A 19,525-nucleotide genomic window follows, 5' to 3' on the forward strand; every position below is an offset into this window, starting at 1 on the left:
GTCGACACTCATGGGGAGGGTCAGGATCAAAGAGGGAATAGAAGTAATGGGGGACAGGATAGGATGGAGGGAAATATAGTTAGTCTTATACAACACGACTATTATGGAAGTCATTTGCAAAACTACACAGATTTGGCCTATATTGAATTGCTTTCCTTCCAAAGGGAAGGGGTGGGGGAAGGGAGGGAGGTAAAGAAGTTGGAACTCAAAGTTTTAGGAACAACTGTTGAGTACTGTTCTTGCCACTAGGAAATAAGAAATATAGGTAAAGGTGTATAGAAAGTTATCTGGCCCTACAGGACAAAAAAGAAGATGGAGACAAGGGCAGAGAGGGATGATAGAAGAGAGAGCAGATTGCTGATAGTGGCAATTAGAATGCTCGCTGTTTTGGGGTGGGGGGGAGGGGAAAAAAGCGGAGAAAATTTGGAACCCAAAATTTTGTTAAAATGAATGTTCAAAGTTAAATAAATAAAAAAAGAAGAAGAAGAATTCTGATCCCTCTTTTACTGAGAATAATTGACATTTATAAAGAGAGCTCTATGGTACACCAAGTACTTTGTGTATGTCATCTCATTTGAGCCACACAATACTGGAGTGATCGAAATAAAACAGCTATTATCATTACCATTTTATAGATGAGGAAGCTAAAGCTCAGAAGGGTTAAAGGACTACCTTATAGTCAATCCAGCTAGAAAGGATCCAAGATTGGATTTGAACTTAGGTGGTACTGACTCAGGGTCCAAACCAACCTCTTCAATATGATGATGCACTAGCAATGTTCATTAGCTGCTAATATTCTTCCACCATGAACAGCCTCTTGGTCGTTTCATCCCTCTCACCTTATCCAGGGCCCCAAAGTACAGTGCAAAGGGAAGTCAAACTCCACCTTCCCTTGTCTGTCACCTAGCCTGGCTCTGCTCCATGCAAGCAAACCCCCTTACAAGTGTCGCTTAATAGAGATTTGGATTTAGAGAAAAGACCTCAGTTCAAATCCTAATTTAGACTCTGGACATGTCCCTTAACCTCTCTCAATCTGTTTCCTCATCTGTAAAATGGGGATTCTAGGAGCATCTACCTTTCAGGGTTGCTGTGAGTTTCAAATGTGATAATATTTGTAAGCACTTTGCAAACCTTATACTGCTGTGTAATTGCTAGCTGTTATCATGATTAAGCAGCTTAAGTTTAATAAATGAATTTACTTCAGTTTCTCAGAGCAGGAGATTCCCTCCTATAGCAAGTTAATCTTGAAGTAGCCACAGCAAATCCCTCTGCTTTAGTGACTGCCTAAAGTGGTTTTTGGTTTGTTTTCAGCCAGAAAATGAAAATCCTTCAGGGTGGTCAAAGAAATATGAGAAAGGGAAAAGTTTGCCCTGAAAGTTTCTCATCACTCTTTCTTTTTGACCTTCTCCCTCTTTCAGAGTTCCCCTACCCCTACCCTGCCCAGGCTCAGCTAGGTGATGCAGTGGATAGAGCACCTGTGCAGGAGTCAGGAGGACCTGAGTTCAAATGTCACCTCAGACATTTGACACTCACTAGCTGTGTGACCTTGTGAGCTTGTTAACCCCAATTGCCTTATCCTGGGTCATCTCCAGTCATCCTGATGAATATCTGGTCACTAAATTTAGAAGGCTATGGAGAAGTGAGGCTGGTGACCTGCACAGCCCTCCCTCACTCAAAACAAAATCAAGTGCAAGTCATGTCATTATTTCTCTGATGGCTTGGTCTTCTTCAGCAATGAAGGACAAACACACACACACACACACACACACACACACACACACACACACTCTGCCCAGGCCAAGACTCTTCTGCAGCATTCCCCTCTCCAGCCAAGAAGAACACTTTCTGAACAACTCCCCTATGTGGTGTGCAGGACACTGGGCTTGGAGTAAGGAAGCCCCCCTGTTCAAATTCCACCTTCAGCATTTGTTAGTTGTGGGACCATGGGCAAGTCGCTCAAACTTTCTGTGCCTCACTTTCCTCCTCTGTAGCATAATGGCCTCTAAGGTCCTTTGAGGTTGTAAATCTTTGATCCAGTGGTTCACCCCATTGAACTCATAGGACCAAAAAATCTAAAGCTGGAAAAGTCATCAGTCATCACTTATTATGACATTATCATTTTACAGATGAGAAAACTTAACCCAAGATAAGGGAAGTGACTCACCCAAAGTCTCACAGGGAGTATGCAGTAGACCTGGAATTAGAACTCAAGGACTCAGATATAGATGGTAGAAGCTGAATCCATTCCCCTCTGGGAAACAAGGGAACAGTAAAGCTGGTGGTGTTTATTTTTAAATAAGGATGTTTAAAGCAGGCAACATTCTGTCCAAACACATGGAACATCGATGATGCAACATGTGGCTCTTCATGACAGATAAGTGAGGGAGATGTGTTTGAGCAACACTACTGCCTCAGCACCCCTTACATCATACCACTCAGTTTGCTCAGTTACTCTGGTTTGTACTGAAGACAGCCCTTGATGGGTGATGACTGACCAGAAATGGCTACACTGTAATAAGATCTTAGATTTAGAGCTAGAAGGAAACTTGGAAACCATTAGTCCAAATTCCTCATTTCCCAAATGAGGAAACTGAGAGCAGACAAGGCAAATGATTAACCCAAGGTCTCAAAGAAAGGATTTGAATGCAGGTCCTCTCACTCTTACATTATCATCACTCCCACTGTACCAAACGATTTTATTTCATTATGTTCTGTTTTAAGATGATTCATGGATATTCTCTTTATTCGTTCAGTGTATTTCATTAGGATAGGGACCACATTTGCTTTCTGTGTATTTCTCTACTCATCTAGCAAAGACTCTAAGTCTAAATCTTTGCTGAATTTGAAAGCAAAGTGTGGGAAGAGGATTAGGCTGGAATCCTGACTTGCTCCCTGCATGGCCTTGGACAAGTCACTTTTTCTCTCTGGGGATTGGTTTCCTCATCTGTCAAGTGAAGTTGTAGGACTAGGTGACCTCTGAGGTTCATCCAGCTGACATTCTGTAATTCTGTGATTTTCAAAATGTCTCAAGAAATCAGTGTTTCCCACTAAAAGAAACAACTTGCAAAAATTCCCAAGACTGGGAAAGAATGTCCAATGCATGAGTTTAATGATCCAACCCTTTAGGAATCATTTTCTTTTTAATTCTCTTTCCCATTATCCCACATTACACCCAAAAATCCCTCCTCAGGGCCTGTGGCAAGGTAAGATATTTCTTCTTTCAATAACAGTGATGGTGATGATGATAATGTTCACATTTCTGTGACATTGTGAAACTTACAAAGCATCGAGCACCTACTGCATTCAAAGCATGATGGTAGACATGGGGGAGACACACAAATATAAATCACCAACTGTGCAAACTGGGACAAATCATTTAGCCTCCCTTGGCATCAAGTCCCTCCTCTATGCCAATGAGGAGGCCGGACCATATGACCTCAAAGGTCCTTTTCATCTTGAAATTCTCTTGTTCTGGATCTTCCATGAATCCTGCCCTCAGAGGGCTTCTAGTCTAACGGGGCAAAAGGCATGAACACAAATAACTGCAATAAAAGACCAGATGCAGAAATATGGAAATGGCATCCTAGGAGTTTGAAGAAATTTTTGACTGGAAGAATTCACAACAAAGTGATGGTCAGGGGACCTGAACACCCTAAATAAGGTATTCATACTCTCTGATCTGTTTCCTCATAAATACAATGAAGTGACTGGGCTACATAATCACAAAGGGTCTTTAACAGTCTATGAGTTATAGAAGCATTATTTTCTTTCAAATTTTTAATTTCCTTGTCTTTTCTTGAAGGTTCAGCTTAGGTGCTACTTTTTCTGTGAATTCTTTCCTATTCCCCAGTTTCTTCTCTCTTTCTCCCTGTGTCTCTGTCTCTGTGTTTCTTTGTCTCTCTGTCTGTCTCTCTCTGACTCTGTCTTTCTCTCTGTCTGTCTGCTTTTGTTTCTCACCCTGTGCATGTGTGTGTGTGTGTGTGTGTGTGTCTGTCTGTCTGTCAATTTACCATACCTTCCAAGTTCATAGTATCTAGGATGGCCACCTCTCTTACCTGGGACCCTAAGGAAAGTTATCCTAGATTCTGTAAACCTACATTTGCTCCAAACCATAATATGTGAACCCCTATCAAAGTGTTTACTTTTACTAGTAAGCTAATGAATTTAATTCATTCAAAGTAAAGGAATAAAGGTATTTCATCTAATGGTATAGTAAGAAAGGATAGCTAGATGGTTCAGTGGGTGGAGTGCTAAGCCTGAAGTCAGAAAGATTCATCTTTCTAAGTTCAGATCTGGCCTCTGACACTTACTAACTAGCTGGGTGACCTTGGACAAGTCACTTAACCCTACTTACCTCAGTTTCTCCATCCATAAAATGAGCTGGAGAAGGAAATGGCAAACCACTCCAGTATCTTTGCCAAGAATATCCCAAATGAACTTACAAAAAGTTGGATACAACTTAAACAACTGAACAACAAGTAACAGAAGTAGCAATATATTTAGCACAATGCCTGACAGTAGACATTCATTTAATATTTTTGATTGATTGACTCAATAATTATATTTAAGCTTGAGTATTTATTGCTATTGAAAGACATATATGCTATAATATGATAATCTACTATGTAATTAATAGTGTAGGTATATATTTATATGTATATGTATGTGTGTATGTATATGTATGTGTGTATATATGTGTGTATATATATACATATATGTACTTATATATACATATATACACATGTATTATATTATATATTATACATATATAATAGAGGTAAGGTGGGTAGAGAATCCTGTCTTCATGACCTAGTTTTGGTTTACACTAAAATCAAGTTAGAATAGCTTGGGAATTTCTAACACTAAGTCAGATGATTATCTGGGGCAAAAGACTGATTTCAGTTTCAGATATGGAATTAAAAGTAAAGACTTAATCTTGCCTAAAAACAACAAAAAAATGTTTCTTCTTCTCCCCACTTTACTTCTAACTCTTCGGACTTCACTACATGTCCATTGCCTTTTTACTCTGGAAGTTCCTGTGGCCTCTTCATTCTGGAACCTCCTTCCACTCTGTAGCCCCCTTGTGCTCTTGGTTCCTCCCCAAACCTCCATTTTGATGACAGGCCCTGGCCAGCAATCCTTCCTTCCTTTCCTGGCTCTGCTTCTGACTCTTATTTTGCCACCATGACTCTGAGTGGGCAGCTTCCCCTTCACAGCTCATTGTTTTCAACTCTCTTTTATGTGTTACTTTTTAATCTTCCCTTATTATAATTTAAAGTCTTTGAGGGAAGAGATTGTCTCTTTTTTCTTGAATTTGTAGACCTCCCTAGTGCTTCACACAGTGCCTGACACATAAAATAAATCTTGATGACTTGACTTGATTTTTCTGAGGTCTAACTGGTCACAAATGTCATGCACAAAACTGTCCCTTCTCTCACACCTCATCACACAGCCTTCCTGGTGGATCTCAAGGGACTCTCCCTGAGAGTTTGGAGAGAGGCAGCATTACAGTGAAAAGACCTTTGGATTTGGAGTCAAATGACCCAAACTGAAATTCTGGCTCTGTCACTTACTCTCTGTGTAACCACAGGCAAGTTGCTTTACTTCATCAGGCCTCAGTTTCCTCATCAACAAAAAGAAGGAACTGGTCTATGTAAACTCTAAGGTCTTTTTCCAGTCCTAAATCTCCAATTTCTATGATGTTCTTATCTAGACAGAACAATCTCTAGGCTTCCTCCTGGCTCCATGATTCTGTGAATTCATTTTCAAACCATCAAAGTCCCTAGTCTTGACTCTAGTTTCTAGGATGTTATGACTTCATTCTCATGCAATTTCTTCCTTCTTATATTTACAACTGAGCTCTTTGACAGCACACACTTACCCATGGAGGATCCCTGCTGCTCCCAATTCTTTATTCCCCAGGTGGGCCCAGGAAGGTTAATGAGCTCTCTTTCTCATTATCTAGAGTTATAGTTACATGCCTTTTGTTCACATCTATATGTGTTTTAATCATGGGGTTAAGACTTTGCATTTTCATGTACATATACATACATATATGTGTGTGTGTAAGTATATGTATATGTGAGTGTATAGATAGAAAGAAATCCACAAACTGGCTTTTTCCTGGTATGAAATATCAACCCATTATGGGGACTAATTCAATAAATAAGAACTGTGGAGCAGTCCCAGGTCCCTCAGTGGGCTCTTGGGGAGACATGAGATATTGGCCTCTGCTCCGTCAACAAGAAGCATCACTAAAGAGAGATAAGATGGAAGTCCCTTTCACTATGTCTAGGATGTTGATCAACAGGGCTCCACAAATCCTGTTCATCATTCATCGTTCTCAGAGGTTCTCCTTCACTCAGATTTAATATTCCTGAAAAGAATGGAATTAATAGAGGAGAAAATAAATTGAGATATCAAATACTTCAGCAGTAAACCATTTTGCAGTGGAATGGTAGAGGAAATGGCCATGAGCTGCTGCAGAAATTGTCTTGGAATTTAGAACTGGAGGAATCTTGGAGAATCTCAACTAATCCTCATTTTTACAGGAGAGAAAGCTATATGGATCAGAAAGGTGAAATAATGACCAAGGTGACAGAGATTAGTAAGCATGAGGTGAAATTTGAACTCAGATCCTCAGACTTCTGGGTCAATGCTCTTTCTACTGATCCATGATGCTTCTGTGGGTTGCATTAGATTCTCAAGATCCCCCCTGCCTGCTGTTGGTGAGCTCAGCCTAAAAAGAGGAACAATTGAGCCCTACCATCAACCATGACTAGTTAGAAAATCTGGTCCTTACTGGATGAACCCAGAGAACAGACAAGCTTTTCTCTAAACCACAGTACCTTGAACTGGAGTTGTCAAATTGGGAACAGAGAAGGGAGATTAAGATTGGAGATAAATAGGTGAAAGTCATCCGTATATAGGTTATCATTAAGGTTGTGGGAGGGAATAATATTGCCAAGGGAGAGAGGAGAAGAGAGCTAGGGAAAAATCTTCGGGAAACATCTACAATAAGGAATCAGAAGGAAGATGGGAGCCCAGGAAGGAGAGAGATAGTGGTCAGAGAAACGGAAGGATAACCAAGGAGAAAAAGAGTGTCAAATAGGAAGAGAAAGTCAACATTCTCAGAGAAGTCAAGGGAAATGAGAATTAAAGGAAGGCTATTGTGTCTGGTCATTATAAAGTCATTATTCTGACCTTTGAATTTAAGTCAGTTGGTCTAAATAAACTACAGTCCTGGTTACTAAAAAAAACTAGCAGATAGGCTTTCTGAGTCAATCTCCACGATATTTCAAAGAACATGGAGAATGAGAGAAGGGTTGTAGAACTATAGAAAAAGCAAATATCATGATTTTTCTCAAAAACAGAAGATTTTAGGGTGTGCAAAGTGTTGTTCAGTGATCTTAACTTTGATTCCTGGAACAAAACAAGCTCATTTGGGGATATAGTGAGCTCCAGACTCCAATAGTAAAACCAATGATCAAACTGCATGGTAAAGGAGAATCACAGGACCAGTTCTAACACCTACTATTTGTCTAAGCTCAGGAGAGATGCTTAACCCTGGGTCAAAGTTTCCTCATCTGTAAAATGACATGTTGGGCTGAATGACCTCTGAGGTCACTTCTGGCATCCATGATCCTAGGATCTCCAACTCTTCATGTCCAAAACAAATCCCTTTAGTTCCCTACCTCACCTGTCTCCTAAGCATTCTTATTTCTGTTGAGAGCATTAGATCCTCTTGGTCACCCATTCCAGCATCTTTGACTCTTGCTTCTCCTTCATTTTCTCTACTATTTGTTTCCAAGGTTTGTCAATTATACCTCTAAAACAATTGTCACTTTCATCCCCTTCCCTCAACCATTCCCACAACCACTACCCAAGATCAAGTCTCTTGGGGGTGGGAGAGAGCTGATCTCATCAAATTCTTCCTTTAGATTTGATTTGAGGGTGAAGTGAGACATAATTAAGTCATTGAACAGTTAATAGAAGTTTACTTTGCTTTAATGTAGCAAGGATATGCAGCAAGGATACAGTGGCAGTTAGCTTTTATAGATGCTCCCTTCTTCCCCCATCCTCACCACCATCCTCTGTCTCTACTTATCTACATAAGGAAATGTAGTCTGGGCTGATGTTACCTATGGTTCTGGTCAGCAGGGAAGAATAAGGTAACTTGTGGTCTGACACCTAGTCAGAAATTCCTTGACTCCACATATTACTTTTTAATTTCCTTGGATGATCAGGAAGCTTCATCATGGGCGGTAGGGACCAACAAGGGCCCCAGGACAACTTTGAAGCCTTTTAGGGAAAACTAATTAAGGGCAGCTAAGTGGTGCAGTGGATAGAGCACAGGGCCAGGGCTTTAAGTCAGGAAGACCTGAGTTTAAATCCAACCTCAGACACTAAGTAGCTGTGTGACTCTGGGGAGGTCTCTTCACCCTGTTTGCCTCAGTTTCTTCATCTCTCAAATAACCTGGAGAAGGAAATGGCAAGTTACTACAGCGTATTTACCAAGAAAATCTCCAATGGTATCATGAAGAGTTGAAAGGACTTAACAACAACCAATCTTTATTGGGAGAGGGTTGAAAGACACTAGTAGATAGATACTGAGCTGATCAAAAAGCTTTTATTATGTATTGCAGTACTGAAACATTGATCTCCCCAATTGTATTATCTCATCTCTCTTGACCATTATCCAAGAAGCTACAAGCTGCTAATACTTAAATGAAGATGTGATCACATCACTACCTGCTCTTCAGACATCTTCAAAGCCTTCCTTTTGCCCCTAGGATAAAACATAAGCATTAAACCTTTAGCATGACATTTACAGCCCTCCTCAATCTGGCACCCAATCACCTTTTTAGGTTTGTTCCTATTTCTTTCCATGACATATTCTATTTATTTGATGTCTGTAAGGCCAATCTTCCCTCTTCTTGACCTTCCACAATTCTTATCTTTCATAAAGGATTACTTCAGATGTTCCATTCTCTGTGAAAGCCTTCCCTAATCTGCTTTTCCTACTGACTTTTCAAGTATTTGTTAGCCTCCTCTTTCCTGAAATTGAAATTTTCTTATACTTACTTATCTGGGAACATCCAATGTTCCTATCACCACCATCACCACCACCACAACCAAATGCAATATAAGTTCCTGAGGAGAAGGATTTGCTTCATTTTGTCTTCGTATTTTCAGCTTCCAATAGAATTTTGCACAAAATAGTAAGCACTTAGTAAATGCAAATTGTTTGCTTATGGAAGGGAATGTTTGGACCAGACCTGTGATCTCATTGACCAAGAGGAGTCCCAGAAATGAAACTCTTCACCAGTACATATTGGCACCTGCTCCATAACTTATAATCTTAGAGAATAAATAAGTACGACATTGAAAAATTAAGTGACTTTTCCAGGGTCACACAACAAATGTGTTACAAAAGTAGGATCTGATGTTGTCTGTTTGGTTTCAAGACTATCTCCCTATCTATTGTGTCAATTGGCCTCATGGAAAGGAATACTTTATTAAAATGAAGCCAAATGGACTTAATACTTTGGTAGCGAAGCACTGTATGTTAATGAGGAATTCTTTGCCGACATAAATAGTGTACAGTGGAAAGATTTCTAACTCTTAAACCTGCATTCCAACCCTACCAATGATGCTTACCTCCTGCAAAACCTTGAAAGTTCCTTATTCTCCCTGGAACTCATATAATCATCCATAAAAATAAGGGGGTTGAAACAGATGGCTTCTGAAATCCTTTCTAGCTCTAAATCTATGAGTTACTACAGCCATGAAGTATGTATAGTGAAGATCACTTGGATGGGGATCACTAGAGAAAGAAGCAAACAACACTGTCATAGAGTTCACTACAGACTACCTACACAAAAAAGAGACAATGAATGAAGAGTTGAAAAACAGATCATGAACTTGTTCATGAAAATTATGTTATAGTACTAATAGACAACTTCACCTATTAAGCTTGCTGGTCATGTCTCTACCACCCTACTACTCAATTATCTCCAATTACTTCCAGTAATTCAAAGAGGATAAAAATCATCTGTTTGGCTTTGAAAGCCATTTATAACCCAGCAACTTCCTACTCTTCAGTCTTCTTGCACTTTACTCCCCTTCATTCACTCTACATTGACAGGGACATTGACCTTCTTTGAATTTCTTGAACAGTGCTCTCCATCTCCAGACTCTGAGCCTTTGTTATTTTTTTCTCCAGGCTTCACAATCCTAGGTCTTTGACCTGTCCTCATATGACACAGAATCAAGGACCTTCACCACCTTAGTAGTCTGCTTCCAGACACTCTCCAGCTTTTTATTATCCTTCTTAAAAGCCAATCCCCAAAACTCAAGATAATACTACAGATTTTGTCAGATGAAGCAGAATGAGTCAAGATTTCTATTTGTATCTCCAGCTCTTGCATTATTTTATACAGAGCAAGAGCTTGATAATGAATCATTCATTCATTAAAAGAGGATTCCACAGTCCCTGCCCTACATGTCCTACACACCAAAGATTTCCCTTGGGGACAATAGATACTCTTCCTAATTTCCCTTTCTGGACAAGTGTCCATTTTCCATTCCTAGCCGGCTTGGAAATCTCCTCACCTCTTGTTTATCTCCTCCCTTCCCAGCTCCTCATTGGTGTGCCCTCTGCTTGCATTAGCACCCCTTCTCCCTGCACATTCTTTGGGGAGGAGTAGAATGGTCCTCCCATTTCTGTCCATTTGCCTTTCCACTCTCTATTTCAGCCAGCTGAGCTGGATTGTGCTAACTGTGAAAGTCCATTTCTTAAAGAAGGAGGAGGTGATGGATACCTTAGATGCCAGTATCTGTGATTCATGCAGGAGAGTCATTTGCCCCACCCCCACTCTATCATGTATTCACCACTTAAATGTTTGTGCAATCATTATGCATTTGGAGAATGAATATGAGCTCAGACTTCATGAGTGGCTAAGATTCAGAGGAGGGGAGAGAAAGAAAAGAAGGTTCTTGCAAAGACAGAGAAAGGCAAGACTTAGTCTGGACTGCATAGGGGTCTGAAAGAATAACCTGAGTGAGACACAAAGTTTGGAAAGGGATTTTTTGGGTGGCCTAATGAGGGAAATGGGCTAGTACCTTTAAGAGCCCTCTTCTGTCACCATCCAATAAAACTCTAGAGAATGCTTATTAAGTTTCCTTGTCAATTAGCTCTTTAGAAATGGAAGGTCCCAGTGGTAATGCACATGTTATTTTCCATGTTGGCAGCAATATATAAGGTAGAGAACACACCAGTATAATAGGGGGAAGAAAGATTATAGGAAATATGTTAATTACAGAGAAAATTACTGGAGGCATTATATTATAAGTGTTCCACAATTAGATTTCCATTTGCTAATTTGTGCAAGTGGAGAAAAGCTTCCATATCACCTTAATTTCCTAGTACAAAGTGATACCATATGGAGTCGTTGTGACAACAGGCTACTGTGTTCTGATATTTAGATTGAATTCCATCATTCATACTGAAAGCTTGAGCTATAATGGTAATTTTTGTTTTTATAATAACAACTGACGCTTATTCAGAATGGAAAAATGTACCTACCAGCTCTCTGAAAAGGGAGGAGCTTATGATCTAACAAGAGATAGAGAGGATCACAGGAAATAAAATAAATCATTTTGATTACATGAAATTAAAAAAGGTTTTGCACAAAGTCAGTATAGCCAAAATTAGAAGGAAAGCAGGAACCTGGGAAAATATTTTTACAGCTAATTGTTTTTCTGATAAAGGTCTTATTTCTGAAATATACAGGGAACTGAGCTAAATTTATATAAAACAAGAGCCATTCTCCAATAATGATTAAAGGATATTAACAGGAAGTTTGAAGAATAAGAAATCAAAACTATCAATAGTCACATGAAAAACTGCTCTAAATCACTATTGATTCAAGAAATGCAAATTAAAACAACTCTGAGATACCACCTCACACCTATCAGACTGGTTAATATGACAGAGAAAGAAAATGCCAAATGTTGGAGGGGATATGAAAAATTGGAACACTAATGCATTATTGATGGAGTTGTGAACTAGTCCAACCATTCTAGAGAATAATTAGGAACTACACCTAAAAGGTTATAAAACTGTATTCTTTGACCTGACAATAACACTGCGAGATGTGTATCTCAAAAAGATCAAGGAAAAGGGTAAAGGACATATATATATAAAATATTTATAGCTATGCTTTTTGTGGTAGCAAAGATTTGGTAATTGAGGGGGTACCTATGTACTGAAGAATGAACAAGTTGTGGTATATGATTTTGACGGAATACTGTTGTGCCATAAGAAATGAAGAGCAGGATGACTTCAGGAAAATCTGGACTTATATGAACTGATGAGAAGTGAAGTGAACAGAACCAGGAGAACATTGCATAAAGTAATAAAAATATTGTAATGATTATCAACTGTGAAAGACTTAGCTACTCTGAACAAGACAGTGATCCAAAATAGTTTGAAAAGATTCATGATGAAAAATGCTCTCCATATCAGGAGAGAAAACTGATAAACTGAGGGTAGATTAAAACATACTTTTTTCACTTTCTTTATGTTTCTTTTTTTTTACATGTCTAATATAGACATGTGTTTTCCACAATTTTTCATGTATAATTGACATTGTGTTTTTTTCTCAGTGGGTAGGGGAGGAATGGGAGGGAGGGAGAGAATTCAGTACTCAATTTTTTTTGAATGAATAAACAAATAAATAGAAGCTAATTATCTCTCTGTCCACTTGATAATCCATTGATAATCATAGAGGGAAGCACATTGGAGGCGGCTTGTAAGCAATAACACTGGAAAACCATACTTCCCCATCTCTTTCATGTTAACAGCATAACCCAGGTGAAGGACAAATAGCAACTCAACCTCTGGGGCCCCATTCAGCTTGCCACTAAATCTGGAATGGGAGGGTAGTGCTACATGGGAAGTATTCTTCAAGATTTAACCTAGAACCTCTAACATAAGGTGAAGGAAAGAGGAGAGAGGAGAGAGCTAAAGAGATAACGGAAAACTTATGCTAGCAAACGTATCTGCAGAGAAATTTGATGAATAATATTGGGGAAATAGTAGAAGCCAAGTTGTGGCTGTGATGCTAACAGAAGCAGAAGAATTGGCAGAGCTCCAGGTGTGATTGTGCTCTTCCCAATCCTCTATTTCCCCTCTCAAATCTTCCCACTATGCTGCCTCTGACATTGCTTCACTCTGCTGTCTATGTAAGCCAGAGGGGCCAAATTTGGGGGCAAACTAAGTTAGAGTAGTATGATGGCATGAGTCTAGCATGCCACTATATTTCATTTTTTCTTTAACAAATGTATCAAATTCTCATTCTGCTTGGAGATACCATATTTATGATCCTTGACAACACAGAACTGACTATGTGGCAGATGGATAAGACAGGTACAGGTCTGGTTCACAATACTGCATGATAAAGATATTAGAGACATGAGGAGCAAAGTACTAGATGAAATCTGGGTGTAGGGTTAATATGAAAGAGGGAGGGATGAGAGAAGTCTTCCACAGAGCAGAGGGCTTTGGTATTGGGCTTGAAGGCATGGGGGAGAAGCCACAGGCAAAGAAAAGGAGAGAAAGAAGGCATTAAGGGCATAGGAAATATTGTATCCCAGCATATGGATGAATAAATATGAAGGGTATTTGTGGGTGGCAGGTGTTAACAACTCTTTCTTTATGACTGGAGGATGGAAGGCATGAAAGGAAGTAATAAATGGTAAGGCTGTCTCTGTGTGACTTACTGTCTTTCTTATCGTCCATGGGCATCTCTTTGGATTGCCCTCTGTCTCTGTCTCTTTATAAATAGGTCTCTGTCCATATCTCTCTCTCTCTCTCTCTCTCTCTCTCTCTCTCTCTCTCTCTCTCTCTCTCTCTCTCTCTCTCTCTGTCCCTCTCTCTGTGTTGTGGCTCTGTTTTTGTGTGTGGGAGGGCAGTACTCTGTGTTTCCTGCTGGGATGCTTGCTCTTGATTCAATTAAAGCCCATTCAACAAGCCTTTACTGAATGCCTATCATGTGTCATGGGCAACTAGGTGGCTTAGTGGATAGAGCACTGGACCTGGAGTCAGTGAGACTCATCTTCATGAGTCCAAATTCAGCCTCAGACACTTACCAGCTATGTGACACTAGGCAAGTCACTTGTTTCAGTTTCCTCATCTATAAGATGAGCTGGAGAAGGAAATGGCAAGAAATTCCAATATTGTTGCCAAGAAAACTCCCAATGAGGTCATGAAGACTTGGACATGACCAAACAACAAATTACATAATTTGAGTCCAGAAGTACAGAGACAACAACAAAACAGTCCCTACCTTCATAACACTTATATCCTATTAATAGGAAAACACACACAGATAAGTAAGTGAATGCGGGATGAAAAAAGCTTAGTTGGGTTCAAGTATTTTGCTTTTCCTTTTCTATCCCTTCCCTACCCCTTTCTCCTGTTTCCTCTCTCTATTCCAACCCTAATGGAAGAGGCCCAAGCAAAGCAGTAATTCTTGTTGACCATCCCTGGAATTAGGGAGACCCAAGTTCAAATCCCACTTCAGACATCTACTAGGTGTGACCCTGGGCAAGTTGCTTGACCTGTGTTTGCCTGATTTTCTTCATCTTTAAAATCAGGGTTAATAATAGTGCTTTATTGTAAGGATCAAATGCAAAATGCATATGTAAAGTTCTTGGCAAACCATAAAATACTGTACAACTGTTATCTATCATCATTATTGCTGTTATCATTCAAGATCTAGAAGAAAACTCAAAGGCTATTTGGTTCAAACTCCTCATTCTACTGTTGGGGAAACTGAGGTTTAGAGAAATTTAAGTAACTTCTCTAGGGCCACAGAGCTATTAAGTATTAAAGGCAAAATCTGAACCTAGGTTCTCTAATTCCAGTGACAACTCTCCTGCCCACATCTCATCACCACCAACACAACACCTCCCTCAGGATGTTATGCAAGGTGTCCTAAAAGTCTTAATGCTTTTTATAACTAGGAAAGCTTAAAATTTCCCTCTCAGAATGTCTTCATTGTGAGCTATTAAAGCTTCAAAGTACATTAAGACTTTTGGGACATCCTCTATATCACCAGAAACCATACAGGGGAATACACAATTCTCAGTGTCTGTGACTCACATCAGGAAAAAAAAAAGACTATAATCCCAGACATTAGCGTCTTCCCTGGAAGCAAACAGAAACGAGTGTCCCAATAACAATTGCAGACTCCTTAGTCACCAACTGCAGATGCTATCTGTGAATCCAGGCAGAGGCTAATGATGCCCATGTTTGCAGCCTTTTTATTAAAGTGTGAGCTCCTTTTTTTTATTGGTCTCTGCAGGAGAAGGATGCATTATAGGGACTGACATGCAAGAGAAATCAAACGTGTTTATGTTTTCAATTTCCTCCCCGGTTCTGCGATATCTTTATCATCCTTTCATTTATCAGGGCCTCTCTTCCTTGCCAAGTCAGGTTCCTAAGAAGGAGGTAGAGTCCAAGTCTGACTAATACAAGAAGATATATCATTTGTGGCAGAGCATAAAAAGACACCCAGATAAGAACCCTCCTCTCTCCCCCTTCACAGTGCAACCCCCTCCACAGCTTCTCTCCTGGGCATCATCTGGTCACTGGGCACATGGACATCATTCGTTGTCAATACCAATGCAGCCATCAATCAATAATCAGCCTTAAGTGCCTGCTATGTGCCAGGCTACAGATAGGAAGACAAAAATGAGAGTCCCTGCCTTCAAAGAGTTCACCTTCTCTAGCAAGACTCTTTAACCTGGGGTTCACAAATTGTTTGTAAAAAACACTTAAGAACTTGATAAACAGATTTTTATACCTAATTTTTTATAATTATATTTGGATAAACTTAGTTTCCCTTGTAATCCTATGTATCTTATTTTATGCATTTAAAAAGTTTTCTGAGACTTCATAGACTTCACCAGCTTGCCCAAATGGACCATCACACACACACACACACACACACACACACACACACACACACACGCACGCACACACGCACACACGCACACACGCACACACACACATACGTTAAAAACTTTTGTTTAATAGGAAGAGAATACACCTGCATATACAAGTAAATATAAGATGTACTCCCAAATAAATGTAAGTAGATGGGTGCAGAGGGAAATTCTACTTGAGCTGGGGAAATCAACCTCATGGAGGAAGTGATATTGGAGCTGAGATTTAAATGAAATTGAGGCAGAGGTTGGAAACCATGGTGTAATGGAGACAGGACATTAACTGACCACTTTGAAGCCTGGGCTATACTCTCAAATCACTCATGCCAAGGGGATGGATTAAGGCTCCAACACTAGCCCAACAACAAGGACTCTGTACCAGGACATTGCACCAAGAGAAGAGATACCAGAATATCACCCCAGGAGAGAGAGAAGGAAACAATTCAAATCTCATCTGCAAGGGACCTTTCTTGGTCCCTCCCAGGTATGAATGCCTTCTCTCTCAGAATGCCTTCAAGTTACTCTGCATGCATTTTGTATGAACAGCTAGCTGTTGCAGTGAAGAGAGCAATGGGCCCAGAGTCAGGAAGACCTGAGTTCAAATCCAACCTTAAACACCTACTAGCTGCTGTATGACCCTGGGCAAGTCATGTAATCTCTCTTTGCCTCCGTTCCTTATCTATAGAATGAGGATACACTGGAGAAAGTAATGGTAAACAGATTCAGTATCTTTGTCAAGAAAATCTTCAAAAGGACTGAACAGAAACATATCTTGTGTACTAACTACTTATATATCTCCCTCTAAAGAATGTCAACACTTTGAGGAGAAAAGCTAGTTTTGCCTTTCTTTGCTACCCTAGGCTTATCGAAGTGACTGGTGGAGAGTGAATAATTGATAAATGCTTGTTGACTGAGATTGCAGCTTCATGGAGAAGATCCCAGAATCCAGTGAGGCTGCTCCTTGTACAAGGAGAAATGGACTAGGGAAAGGAGGCAGGGGAGGTGAGCGATATGGTGAAGGGCAAGTAGAAGGAGGAAGAAAACAGCTTCTTGGTTTAACTAAGTCATCTTGCCACCTAGTCTCTCCTCTGAGGAATGCATAGACATACTTTAACAAAGTAAAGCTAACACATTTTATAAGGGAACCACTTTCAAAGATCATTATTTGAAATTTCTGTCCCCTACACACATCACTGTCTTGGGTCAAAGTCCCAGTAACTGTGTCCTAAATGAGGAGAACACTGGACAAGATGGGGCTGACTGGGGCTTGTATCACAAACCTGATATATGCTAACTGTGTGACTTTGAACAAGTCACTTAATCACCCCAAACTCAGTTTCCCCATCTGTAAATGGAGATCACAATACTTGAACCCTAAATTCATAGGCTTATGGATTAAGAAATAGAAGAGACTCAAGGTTATCTTCTCCAACCCCTTCATTTTCAGGTGCAAAAATTAAGAGCCAGGGAAGCTAAACTCACCCAAGATGCAGCAGGGATTAAGTGACAGAGATGGGACTTACCTTATTTCCAAGCTGCATACCAAGGTTATTATGAGAAACGTGTTTTTTTTTTTAAACTGGAGACAGATAGGTGACCAAATGGATAGAGCACTGTCCTTGGAGTCAGGACGACCTCAGAGAATTACTAGATGTGTGACCCTGGGCAAATCATGTAAAATGGGGATAATAAGGGTACCTACCTCCTGTGAATTTTGTAAGGATAAAAAATGAGATAATATTTTAAAGCTGGTAGCGCAGTGCCTAGAACATAGTAGGTGCTTAGTAAATGTGTGTTTATTTCCTTCTTTCCCTAAGTTATGACAGATATGGTGGGAAATTACATCATCCTACTACAACCTCTGGCAGATGGAGATGTCTCTTACCAAGGACCAGCCTAAATGAGTTCAAATATGTTCTGGATGTTGGCATCAGGGTGATCAATTCTTTTAAACAACAGCAATTCATAAAGACTGTAACATGTAAAAGAATCCCGTCTATGTTAATGGAGGGAGCCACTACTCATAACATGATATCAAAAGTAAATCTTTTATCAGCAACTCTTATGACACAAAGGAAAGGTTCAGGCACATGTAGGGAAAATGATTCATTCTCTCAGTTTATAGCCTCTACCCAAGAAGCCCAAGAAGATGAAGACAACATGTCCAACCCCTAACCTCAATTTTTGTGAAGATAACTATCCACATAGGAACATGCATATCAGAAAGATCTAGGTGTAAGTCCTTGTCCATATGACTGTGGTTGTCATCTAACTTCCAAATGCCCAAGGCAATTCTAGCAGCACTGGTGGCAGAGAATATGCATTAGTCAAGGGAGTCTTTCATTCAGAGCTCCTGACATGAATTTAGTGGTAGTTCCACTTACAACACCCACACACAATTCATATATTTGTATTATGTATATATTTGAACAAAACTGACCTTCAAGGGATAGAGCCTGGATCATTGATATTAGAAACTCCCAGGTAAGGATCTATCTCTACTGATGCAAGTCAACATCTTCTTTGCAACTAGGACTTAGAGAGATGTCTAGAGTACAAAGGGGTTAAATGATTTGCTCAGGATCACATAGCTAAGACACTAGTGGCATGATTCAAAACCTGCTTCCTACCTTTACAAACAATTCTTTATCCACTATAGCATGCCACCTCACCCTTAAGCAGAAGCCTTGGAAAATAAATAGGTACCTTCTATTAAGTTGGCATTTCCCTAAAATCCAGTTCACAGTAGCTTAAAGTTCAGAGTTCAGAGATTCTTCTCCTATCTCTGACATTCACTGGCTCTGAAATAAGTCACTGTGGTTTATCTGAGACTGAGATTTTCTTCCTTCAAAATAGGGATAACAATACCTGGTGTACAGTGACATCTTTCATGTGAGTGTATTGTGAGTAATAAAGAAAATGAGGACTTATTATAAGCATTTGTAAAGAATCATAGCATTTCAAAATTGGAAGAGATTTAAACTTCCAGCCAGTCCAACTTCATGCCAAAAAGGGATTTCTTCAACAATGAACTGGACAAGCAATCTTCCAGACATAACTAGAAGGGTTTCGATGAGGTGGGAGGCCATTACTCCTCAAGGAAATCTATTTGGATTTTGTATAACTCCCAAGGTCAGGAAGGCTGTTTTTCCTGCTATTAAGTCTACATTTGCTTTTCTGTGATTTCTACCCATTGTTTCTGGTCCTGACCCAATGCATAAAGTAAAACAAGTCTAATGTTTATTAGTGGTATCCTTATCATTTCAGCACATAATAAGCACTTAAGAAACATAGATTGGTGGGGGAGGAGCCAAGATGGCGGAGAAGAAAGATACACATATGCTAGCTCCGAACCAACAGCCCATGAAATACCTGTAAAGAAGAACTCCCAACAATTCTGGAGCAGCAGAAGCCATAGAACAATGGAATGGAGGAGATTTCTATTTCAGAGAGCCTTGAAAAACTGACATGAAAGGTCCATCATGCCCTGGACCCAGAGCAGAGCCCAGCC

At 39.8% G+C, this 19,525-nt stretch overlaps 1 long non-coding RNA gene across 2 annotated transcripts in view; it reads right to left on the minus strand.

Annotated features, from left to right (window-relative positions):
• Positions 1–8,615: 8,615 nt before the first annotated feature.
• Positions 8,616–19,525, minus strand: part of LOC140528656 (uncharacterized) — a 98,807-nt gene continuing 87,897 nt past the window's right edge. For both annotated transcript variants that reach the window (XR_011975245.1, XR_011975246.1), the window contains one exon: positions 8,616–8,788. This is a non-coding gene — a long non-coding RNA (uncharacterized lncRNA). The remainder of the gene's footprint in view (positions 8,789–19,525) is intronic.

This window comes from Notamacropus eugenii, chromosome 1 (genome assembly GCF_028372415.1).
Source record: "Notamacropus eugenii isolate mMacEug1 chromosome 1, mMacEug1.pri_v2, whole genome shotgun sequence".
NCBI lineage: Eukaryota > Metazoa > Chordata > Mammalia > Diprotodontia > Macropodidae > Notamacropus > Notamacropus eugenii.